The sequence below is a fragment of the Pinus tabuliformis genome, chromosome X, assembly GCF_031772625.1.
Source record: "Pinus tabuliformis cultivar Carrire ecotype Pingquan chromosome X, CPIR1, whole genome shotgun sequence".
Lineage (NCBI taxonomy): Eukaryota > Viridiplantae > Streptophyta > Pinopsida > Pinales > Pinaceae > Pinus > Pinus tabuliformis.
In genome coordinates, this window is record NC_142308.1 from 842,325,737 (window position 1) to 842,336,115 (window position 10,379).

The window sequence follows — 10,379 nt, forward strand, 5'->3', positions numbered from 1 at the left end:
TAATCCCCTACCACTTTAATTTTCTTTATTCCAAGAGATACAACAAGGTCTAAAATTTTCCACAAGGTGAATAGCTCCTTGTAGAAATTATCGTCTAGATTTTCAACTGCTCATGAAATTTTAATCTAAATAACAAGACACAAACCTACTCTAATGCTTTGTGGAATTCAATTCACAATTTATAACATCAATCACAAACATCCAATGAGAAATAACACACACGCACATAATATTTTTCCAGGGAAAAGAAATTTGCTAAAAACCCCTGTGTCTGCTTGCATTAATTTGGTAAATAGAGATGTATTACAATTTCTTACTCAATATAAGAACAACCTACAAGTGAATAACTATCTCTCTTATCACTGAGAAGCTCTGACCTAGATTTAGTCAATTTATACCTTTTCTTGAGCCCCTAATTCCTTGCGCAACTCCTAAGGAAAATAGGCCCCTGTTATTTAGGAATTTCCTCCGAAATGATTGCGCAATTCCAAAGGTTGATCATTTAACTGCATGCAACACTTGTACACTCAAGACTAGTATACAACTAATGTTACACTACCTTGGAATCTCCACCACAGTCGGGGAACTCGAATTCTTTGCATGCACTATCTATTTTGGGTTGATTGATCAATTAACTAGATCATCATTAAGTTAGACTGAAGTCCCACTGCACAACTGACCTTCCACTAGTTCCTCCAACAGTTAGAACTATTTTAACTGAAAACAACTTGAAATAATTTACCTTGATTGCTAAAAATTAGAAATCACACATGCTTAACTGAACTCCAATCCCTCTAACTTGAATTTACTGAGCTAACTATGTGACAAGAGACATGTCACACAAGTTAACTTCCTCGAAGTTATCTATTGATGTGGAAATTCAAATTTTCTCAATTTGACCAAGGCAAAATCAAATTGAGACTTTCTTGTTGCATTTTTTCAACACTCCCTCTCAGCCAGAAAGGGACTATCAACCACCCCTATCCTACACCTATGGAACTCGAATTTCCATCTTGACAAATCCTTTTCCAAAATGTCAACATCTTGTTCCTCTGTCAGAATGTATTGTAACAACATTATTCACCTCTGCACAGAGTCCCGTAAATGGTGATACTGAATATCTATATTCATGGATCTATCATGAAATACTAGATTCTAAGAGAGCTTAATGCAACTTTGATTATCATAATAGATCACAATTGGATCCATCATTTGACCAAATAGTCCCACAAGTATATTTCTCATCCAGATCGCCTCACATGTTGCTTCACTTGCAACCATGTATTTTTCTTATGCCGAGTTGAGTGCCATAGATCTTTGCTTCCTGCTGTACTAGGAAACCGTTGCAAAATAAACATTGAAAATTCCACCTAATGTACTCTTGCGGTCGAATGAAATCCCTTCCTAATATGCATCGGTGTAGCCACACAACTTCACTCCCTCTATCTGTTTGTACCATAGTCCAAACTGGGTAGTGCCTCTGAGGTACCGTAGAACATGCTTAGCTACCTTCCAAAACAATTTGATCAGCCTAACCATAACTTAGCTTAGTTGGTTGAATGCATAACACATATATGGTCATGTCTTCACAAGATACATTAGTGAACCCACTGGTTGCCGATAAATGGTAGCATCCACTTCTTCACTTGAAGTAGCATCCTCCTTCCTCTAGTTGCTCTCTAGAGGTCTCTCCATGGGTTTACAACTCTCCATGTGGAATCTCTACATTATCTCATTTTCATACTTTACTTGAGACACAAATAGTGCCCCATCTCCTTGCCATACTTCCAAATCGAGTAAGTAGTGTGTGAGACCCATGTCATTCATTTCAAACTCCCTTGCAAGGTCCTCCTTACAAGATCTGATCAGCTGCTCATCACTAGTTAAAATAAAATCATAAGACAATAATAAGAAATTTACCTTCTACCAAGATGTGATATAGGTTTGCATCTGCTTCACTTTTGGTGAAGCCCAAACCACTTAGATAGTTGTCGATCCTAGTGTACCAAACATGGGATGCTTGTTTGAGACCATACAACACTCTTTTGATTCTGCACACATGAGACTCTCGATAAAATGTCTCAAAACCTTTTGCTTGCTCTATGTTGTTGTCTAGGTAAATCCTCTTTGTGGACATAGACAATCCCTCTAGCCCAATGAGTGGGTTTAGCAACCGAAGTGACAATCTACTAGACACTTTCCTAAGTTGCAATTGAAAAGAGAGACAAAAAATATGGCCTACCTCGTTCTGATGCTATCTCGATCTCCTTTGTTGAAGACCTTGAATCACATGCATCACGGGCTCGTTCCCACTGCTCTCAGCATTTATGAATAGACACAAGAGATAAAGACACAACAAGGCATGAAAATACAAATAGCATATTCAAAATCAACATACTTAACTGATCAAGGAATGTTAAGCTAAATAATATATGAGCATACACATTTAGGGAAAATGAACCAGCAGTTGTATATTAATAGAAAATAAGGGGAAGCATACAACCAAGCCTTGATTTTGATCGACTCCACTTGAATGAATATCCAAGTCCAAGCTAAGCTCTCCAAGCACTCCTTCTCCAAGCCAAATGAGTAGCATATAAGCACAATCTTAGCATAAGTGTGCAAATAGATATAGATCAACCATTTGGGAATGGAAGAGGATGAATATATAGGCTGGGAAAGGGAGTTAGGATCTCTCCAAATATAGGAGTAGGTACTTATCTCAAGGAGGTAGGCCATAGGGATAAGACCAAGAGGCCAAGATGGGAGAATTCAACCTCATCTATGCCAAACAACCTCCAGCTCGCTGCTTTGGAAGCTTCTAGATCATGAAGCTTCTCATCCTCTTTTGAAAATTTCATTTTTTGGATCATCGCGGGTATACAAGTTAACAGAGCGATGCCATCGTGGGTCAAGTACAATGCAATAGGCGTTCACCATTGTTTTTGGCCTCATAAGAGTGATGATCCTCAAATTAGGGTTTTAGAGCTATTTTATTCAGGGGAAGCTCAAGGCGCTTTTCAATCAATGTCTTAGGAAGGATTTGAGCTGTATATATGAATGAGTACACTGCATAATGGTCATGTTTTGGGCACTTCGAGGTATGTCACAGGGAAGTGTAGGAGGTGTGACAAAATATTGTGTAATAGATGCCCCCTAAAGCATGAAGGTAGAACCAGGAGTGATGGCTAAGATGCTTTACGAGCTTTTGCAAGGACGAGGAAAAACATTGTCAGGAGACCTGCAAATCAAGGACGCATATACATATACATATTCTGATATCATGAATCCATGGTATGGACGAAACCACCCGGATGATAAGGACTATATGAAAAGATTCGTGGTATGGGCACAACAATGCAAATGAGAAGGATCATCTATGAATCTAATATCCAAGGTTGGTCACATCCATCTGAGATAGAAGGATCATCATAAATGTAAAGTCCTACTGTATGTTCACAACCATCTATATAGCAGAAAAATATGTACAATCATTAATAACATAGAACTCCACCTAGCACGAGTCATATCAAACAAGACTTAGGGTCTTGCACTCCATCCTGATCCGATCAAGGTATGAATTCTAGCATGCAAATAAATGTGTTGAAGTTGAACATGTGAGAAAACCACCTGATTACGGGCCAATGATATGGACCATTAGTAGGTACGAGAGAAATCCCCAGTGGAGTTGCCATAATGACAATGACTCTCAAGGTATGACAGTAAAATCCGTGAATGTCATAATGAAACTGAAGTCAAACACTCGTGGAATCATCCAATCAAAGGCCAATGATGAAGACCTATTTTCGGATGTGAAGAACTTTCCATTAGGGCATGCAAGCTCTAAGGTACTGAAAGGGAGTTTCTAAGTCATCTTCCTAGATAATGAGCTGAAGTCGATAGGAAGTGACCCGTCGAAGGAGGGAAATGATGAGTCCCCCATCATCGACATGAAACAAGGAATACAGTGGAATGAAATGAATAAGATCCAAGACTATAACAATGGGTGAGACAATGTATAGGTAAATAACTGTAGATATGACTTATCTTGAACATTGGCGACACGGCTTCGGAGTGTGGTAGCATTTGACTCAAAATAGGACTAAAGGTCATGATGAAAAAATGGAAGAGTCAAATGAGAGGAAAAAATGGATCACCCAAACTCAGGAGGACAAGTGACTGAGTGAGGATATCCCAAACCTGACACGAAAGTAGAAGAGTGTCATGTTCAAGAGCGACATGTTGTCTATACAATGGATGTTTCATCTTCATTTTTCCCCTGCTATTTCTAGCGAGTACCCCAATTATTTTTATCACAATATTGAAGGGGATAACATATGCTTGTAATGTAAGTTCATTCTTCGAATGAATCCATTCTAGTAAGTTTGACGAGTCATAGGAAGGAGAAAATCGATCTCGTCATGGTGACGATTATTTCATCGTACAATTTTAACGAGTCTGACGTAAGAATAACTCAGTGTCTTTTTCATATTTAGAGAGTTTGAAAAAGAGATAAAAAAGAAAACTCCATCATGTCCCTTTTTGTAATTTGTCTCTCAAACCCGAAAAGGTAGAAAACAATATCTGAGAGAACCTCTTGATCATGTCGATCAAGGTGTACCTTTTTCGTAAATAGTCAATGTCAGCCCGAAAAAGGGGTAAACGTATACTGAAACGATGTCAATTCATTTAATTTAACAAGTTTGAAATGACAAGTACTCGGCGATCTTTTCAGTTTTTGAGAGTCAGAAAAGGGCTTAAAGATGACTCCAGGGGGGTTCCTTTTTCGTTTATTTTTAATGAGTTTGAAAAAGAGATAAAACAAAAACTCATGAGAATCAATAAAAATAATCACTGTCTCAGGAAAGCACCTATAACTGCACAGAGAAATGCACCCATCACTGATATCGAGAAATAATAATAAAATAATATTAAAATATTAACAAAAATGACTTCAAAACTTATAAATAACCAAAAGTAACATTATTTTTTACCATTTTACAATAGCAAGTTCTGAAAGTGCATTTGTGCCCTAATTTGCTCAATTTTCAAGTGACCATTGCAGGATATTCAAGGTGCCACTTCGCAAACCATCTGGAGTAGGTAAGAGGTTTGTCCTTGCTCTTGCATTTCATCAATTTTTCATGCATTTTTAATGGAATTTTGTGTGCTAAAAGGGAGGATTTGCAAATTTTTGAGCGTCGGCGATCATCGTAGGTTTGGTCATCGGACCCGCAATAATCGTTCTCAAGCTAAAATACACCCATGATGACATTGCTCTGTTTATAAAAACAAACGCGATGGCACCGATGCAGATTTTTTTGAAGAAAAACTCTTCTTTTAAGCAAAAATTCTTAATTTCAATCCATGAAAAAGGTTTTAATTAGTGTTAAATGATGTTTTGTAGGAGCTCATGGTTCTCGAATGGAAAGAAAGAAGCCACGAGGTCGAAGACTACCAAGCAACCTCAAATCCAGAATGCATCAATGCCTTGAGAAATTGTGGGTTGTTGAAGTTCTTCAGACCCACTGGACTGAGGGCTCAGATGGAATTGCTGCCCTATTTGATCAGTCTTTGGGATTTGGATTGAGAGATATTTATAATCAAAGTCCTAGAACTAGAAATAGAAGAATCAGACATCTATGTCATCACAGGATTGTACCGAAGAGGAGAGAGAGTCCAACTCTTTGGATCTTTCCCAAGTAGTGACAGTACTAGTGCTCTTATTAGGAGGAATTGCCCAGGTGCAAATATGATGAGGGGTGTGAAGGTGAAGATCGCCACGATCACTAAAAAACTTCCTTTACAAACCATCCTATTCACCATAGCTCGTGTATCTAGGACATAAGCCCTGCATGAGAGTTCAAAATCCCAATTCCAGTATGGAGTTGAGTGTCTGACCCCCACCATATTCAACTGGTGTGGAGGCTTTCTGGCGAATATGAAAACATAGTTAACCAAAGGGACGCAGGGAAACCTGAGACAATTTGGGTTTGGCTCAATATTGGTGACTTTCTTCTTAGAGTAGGTGCCCTTATTCTAGTATTAATGGGCAGAGGTACCAGATCCTACCCCCCAAGAACCGAGGCTTGTGAGGTGGAGTCAACTCATGCCTTGAGGAGGGTTGGGTCAGCAGATGCACTACCCTCCACAGTTTTTTACTTGGATGCAACACGAATTACTCATGGTGGACGACTATGCATACGTTGGTATAGATTTTTGATGGGATCCATATCTACCTCTGCCACTGGGAGAACAGTGGATTGATGCAGGTAAAGACTTTTTTATTTTTATTTTCTCAAGCCTTATGATTTTTTTGTAAAAATGTAAACTGAGTCTTGACTTATGATAAATGTGCAGATGTGGGACCCGAAATACTGCCTGGAATGTCGCCAATAGCACAACGGGTTTCTCATCAAATAGTGGTCGCTGACTATAAGGAAGGGGTGGAACCCTTAATTGAGATGGAGTGTAACCTAGAAGAGATTACTTGAGGAGTTCCAGAGTATGCTACTATAGACGAGGTACCATTGCGCTGGTAGAGACACACATTGGGAGTATCTGCAAGCCTGCGTAGGCTGTTAGGCCAAGTGATCAGAGCAGTCTCATGCTACCATAAGCATCGTGCATGCTAATAACCTTTCTAGCTATTTTACACACTTTGTAGGCTTTGAACGCCAAGTGTCCCAGAACAATTTATTTTTTAAGATTTTGATGTAAAAACTTCGACAGACTATATATATATATATATATATATATATATATATATATATATATATATATATATATATATATATATATGCATGTTTTATTTTCTACTTATGTGTCCAGAATATGATCAGTTTTATAAATGACGCAAATGTCTATCAAGAACATAATTTGCTAATGCATATGTTAATGTATTCAAATTGCATGGAATGTGCTGATATGTGATAAAATCAAAATTTCTTTCCAGTAATCAAACACGTAGATACATATGCAATATTTGTGGATTTCTCATTGAATAATGATTGTTTAACTGTAACACAATGAGTTGTGAATCTAACTTGACAACTAAATCTCTAATGCCAAGAGAAATTGCTTCTGACAATAGTTCAATGACTAGTTGTTCGACCGAGGCATATACCTTGTAATTCAATCAACTCACCATCAGGAACAAAGAGTTCCCAAGCTGCGGAAGACAAATTATGTGTGCTACGACAAGCACCATCAACAAAACCGACATAATGACTTGACGACATCTGCAAACCAAGTGGAACACAAGGTAAGTAGAAAAACACATGTCTACAAAACAAACAAACACACCAAAAAAAAGTGCACACTAATTAATCCGCACACTAATTTACAAATAATTACACGAATTTAACGCGTAATACTTCTTCAAATATAACCCATTTCGGGACTGTGACAATGCATTTCCTTCGTAATCAACTAGCTCATAGGCGCATTTATGTGAAACCCGTTTGACGATATATGGCCCATGCCACATAGGATCGAACTTTCTAGTGCCTAACTTATCGTTAGCCTGATCATAAAGGAGGACCAAGTCGCCTTCGCAAAAAGTGTGGGGAGAAATGGTTTGATCAAAATGAGCTTTGTCACGTTTCTTTTGGGCTTCAATTACCATTGTGACAATGCGACGGGTCTCGTCAAGCCTCTCAAGGTAGAGTAACTGCTCCTCTTCAGGAAAGGTGTTAGGGAGGAGTTCAAAAACTAATTTGAGCCAAGGGATCTTGCATTCAATCGAAAGAGTTGCCTCTAAACCATAAACTAGTTGGAATGGAGTGAATCTAGTGGTCATCTTAGCAGAAGTTCTATAAGCCTAGAGAGCTGAGAATAACATCAAATTCCAGTCCTTTTTGGGCTTCCCAATGGTGTGTTGAGGCATAGTAATCAAAACTTTATTAATTGCTTCGACTTAGCCATTAGCCTGTGGATAATAAGGAGTTGAGCTATCATGATGAAGGCCCAACTGAGTAGTCAGCTTTGCCATCATGTACTGATGAAAATGTGATCCATGGTCAGTTACAATGGCTTGAGGAACACCAAAATGCACTATGACGTGGTTGAAAAGGAACTGAGCAGCATTAATACCATCAAAACTGTATGTGGGCATCGCCTCGAGCCATTTAGTGAAATAGGCGATGGCGACGATAATATAGCTATGCCTCCCAGCTGAGCGAGAGTTACAAGTCATGAAGTCTATGCCCCATTTAGCAAATGGTCCAATGGTAACTACTAGGTGTAAGGGTGTTGGTGGGGCATGCTGCTTGCGGTTAAAAATCTAGCATTCATGGCATTTCTGAACAGCCAGAATACAATCCTTAAAGATGGAAGGCTAGAAATAACCGACGCGGAGGATTTTATGAGCAATGGCGTAGCTGCACATATGACCACCACAGGCACCAGAGTGGTAGTCATTCAAAACCCGTTCAACCTCTTCAAGTGTTAGACATCTGCAAAGAACAAAGTCCACAACGACTTGGTACAATGTATCACCAAGAATCCGATAGGTTTGGGACGGATGCCGGATGTAGCATCGGTCAAATCAAGACAACTCAGATCGGAAGGTTTGGGTTTGGAGATAAATGATAATATCATCATACCACTGGTCAAGAGTGCTAATAAGAAATAAAGTTTCATCGGGAACCTGCTCAGTAAAATCAGTAGAAATGCTTGCAAATGGAAGGCCACATATCAACTCAGCAAAAGCAAGTGATTTCTTTGATTTGGCGGCAGTAAAATCCAAATCAAACTCCTACAGGATAACAATCCATTTGGAGTATTTCCCCCCAGTAATTGATAAGTCAATATATAGGTCATGGGGTTGCAATCACCGTGATTTTCTGTAGAAGGATATAATGTCGAAATATTTAGAAAACATGGACTGCTACCAAGGTAAGATTCTCGACACGGGCATATCGAGACTCAGTGTCAAGGAGATTTCGGCTTAAATAATAAACCACATGTTCACTGCCATCATCATCATCTTGAACTAATACCATAGAAATGGTAGTATAAGTTGCAGCCAAGTATAGGAAATAATCGCGTCGATAATCAGAGGGATGTAATAAAGGAGCACTGATAAGCATGCCTTTCAAAGCATCGAAGGATTTTTGGGTAGCTTCATCCCAAATAAAAGTGATCCCTTTCTTAAAAAAATGAGTAAAGCCCTTGGCGAGTTCAGCGTAGTTAGGAACGAATCGATGAAGAAAGTTAGCCTTTCCTTGCAGGCTTTGCAATTGCAGCAATGAGGTGGGGTGGGGGGTAAGTTGACAATAGCCTCAAATTTTAAAGGATCTATTCGGATATCATCACGGGACACCACAAAACCCAAGATTCGACTAGATTCAACAAAAAAAACACAATTGTGTGGATTGAGACGGATGTTATAATGTCGACATCGCATAAATATGGATCTTAAGTGGTCCAGATGGTCATGACACTTAGCAGAATGGGTTGGTAAGTCGTCAAGGTAAGGTTAAACAATGTGTCGAATATCGTGAAACACATAAGACATTTCTCTTTGGAAGGTAGCGCTAGCATTTTTTAAATCGAAAGGAAGCTTCTTATAGGAAAAAGTGCCCCACGGAGAGATAAAGGTCATCTTATGTTGATTAGCAGGTGAGATTTTGATCTGGTTGTAGCCAAAAAAACCATCCATAATTGAGAAAATATCACTCCCATCACACTCGTCAATGATTTGATTGATAAAAGGAGTGGGATAATTGTCTTTTGGACATGCGCGATTGATGTCGCGGTAATCAACACAAACATGGATCGTACCCTACTTTTTAGTAACAGGAACACTGTTGGACACCCAATCTGTCAATGTGACTGGATAGATAAAACCATTTTTTAAAAGCTTTTCCACTTCCACTTTAATAGCAACAGCCTTTCGAGGATGCACGGGGCGAAGCCATTGGCGAAAAGTATTTGCACCAGGATAAGTTGGTATTTCATGCACCACTATTGCTGGGTCAATAGCAGACATTTCCTCGTATGAACATGCAAAGAAATATCGAAATTCTTTGAAAAGTTGAGTGTAAACCCCGATCTCATCGAGAGAACAGGACACCCCAATATGAATGTTCTCGACAATTCCAGGTCTAATGGAAATGTCAAGAGGCATAGTAGCAGTAATGTTTCCCATATTACCCTTAGTGTTATAGACATTTTTGGGCACTGCAACCCCAAGCATGAAATGTCCATAAACCAAGGGCTCCTAAGTCCCTAAAAGTGTTGTTCTAACCCTAAAGGAACAAGGTCAACTGATTACAGCTTCTCCCAGAAGTTCTCCATGAAAAATTGTTCAGAATTGGTCAAAACAGGATCATTTCAGCTGCTCCACAGGTCAAGTGCGTTGCATCTCACCTAAA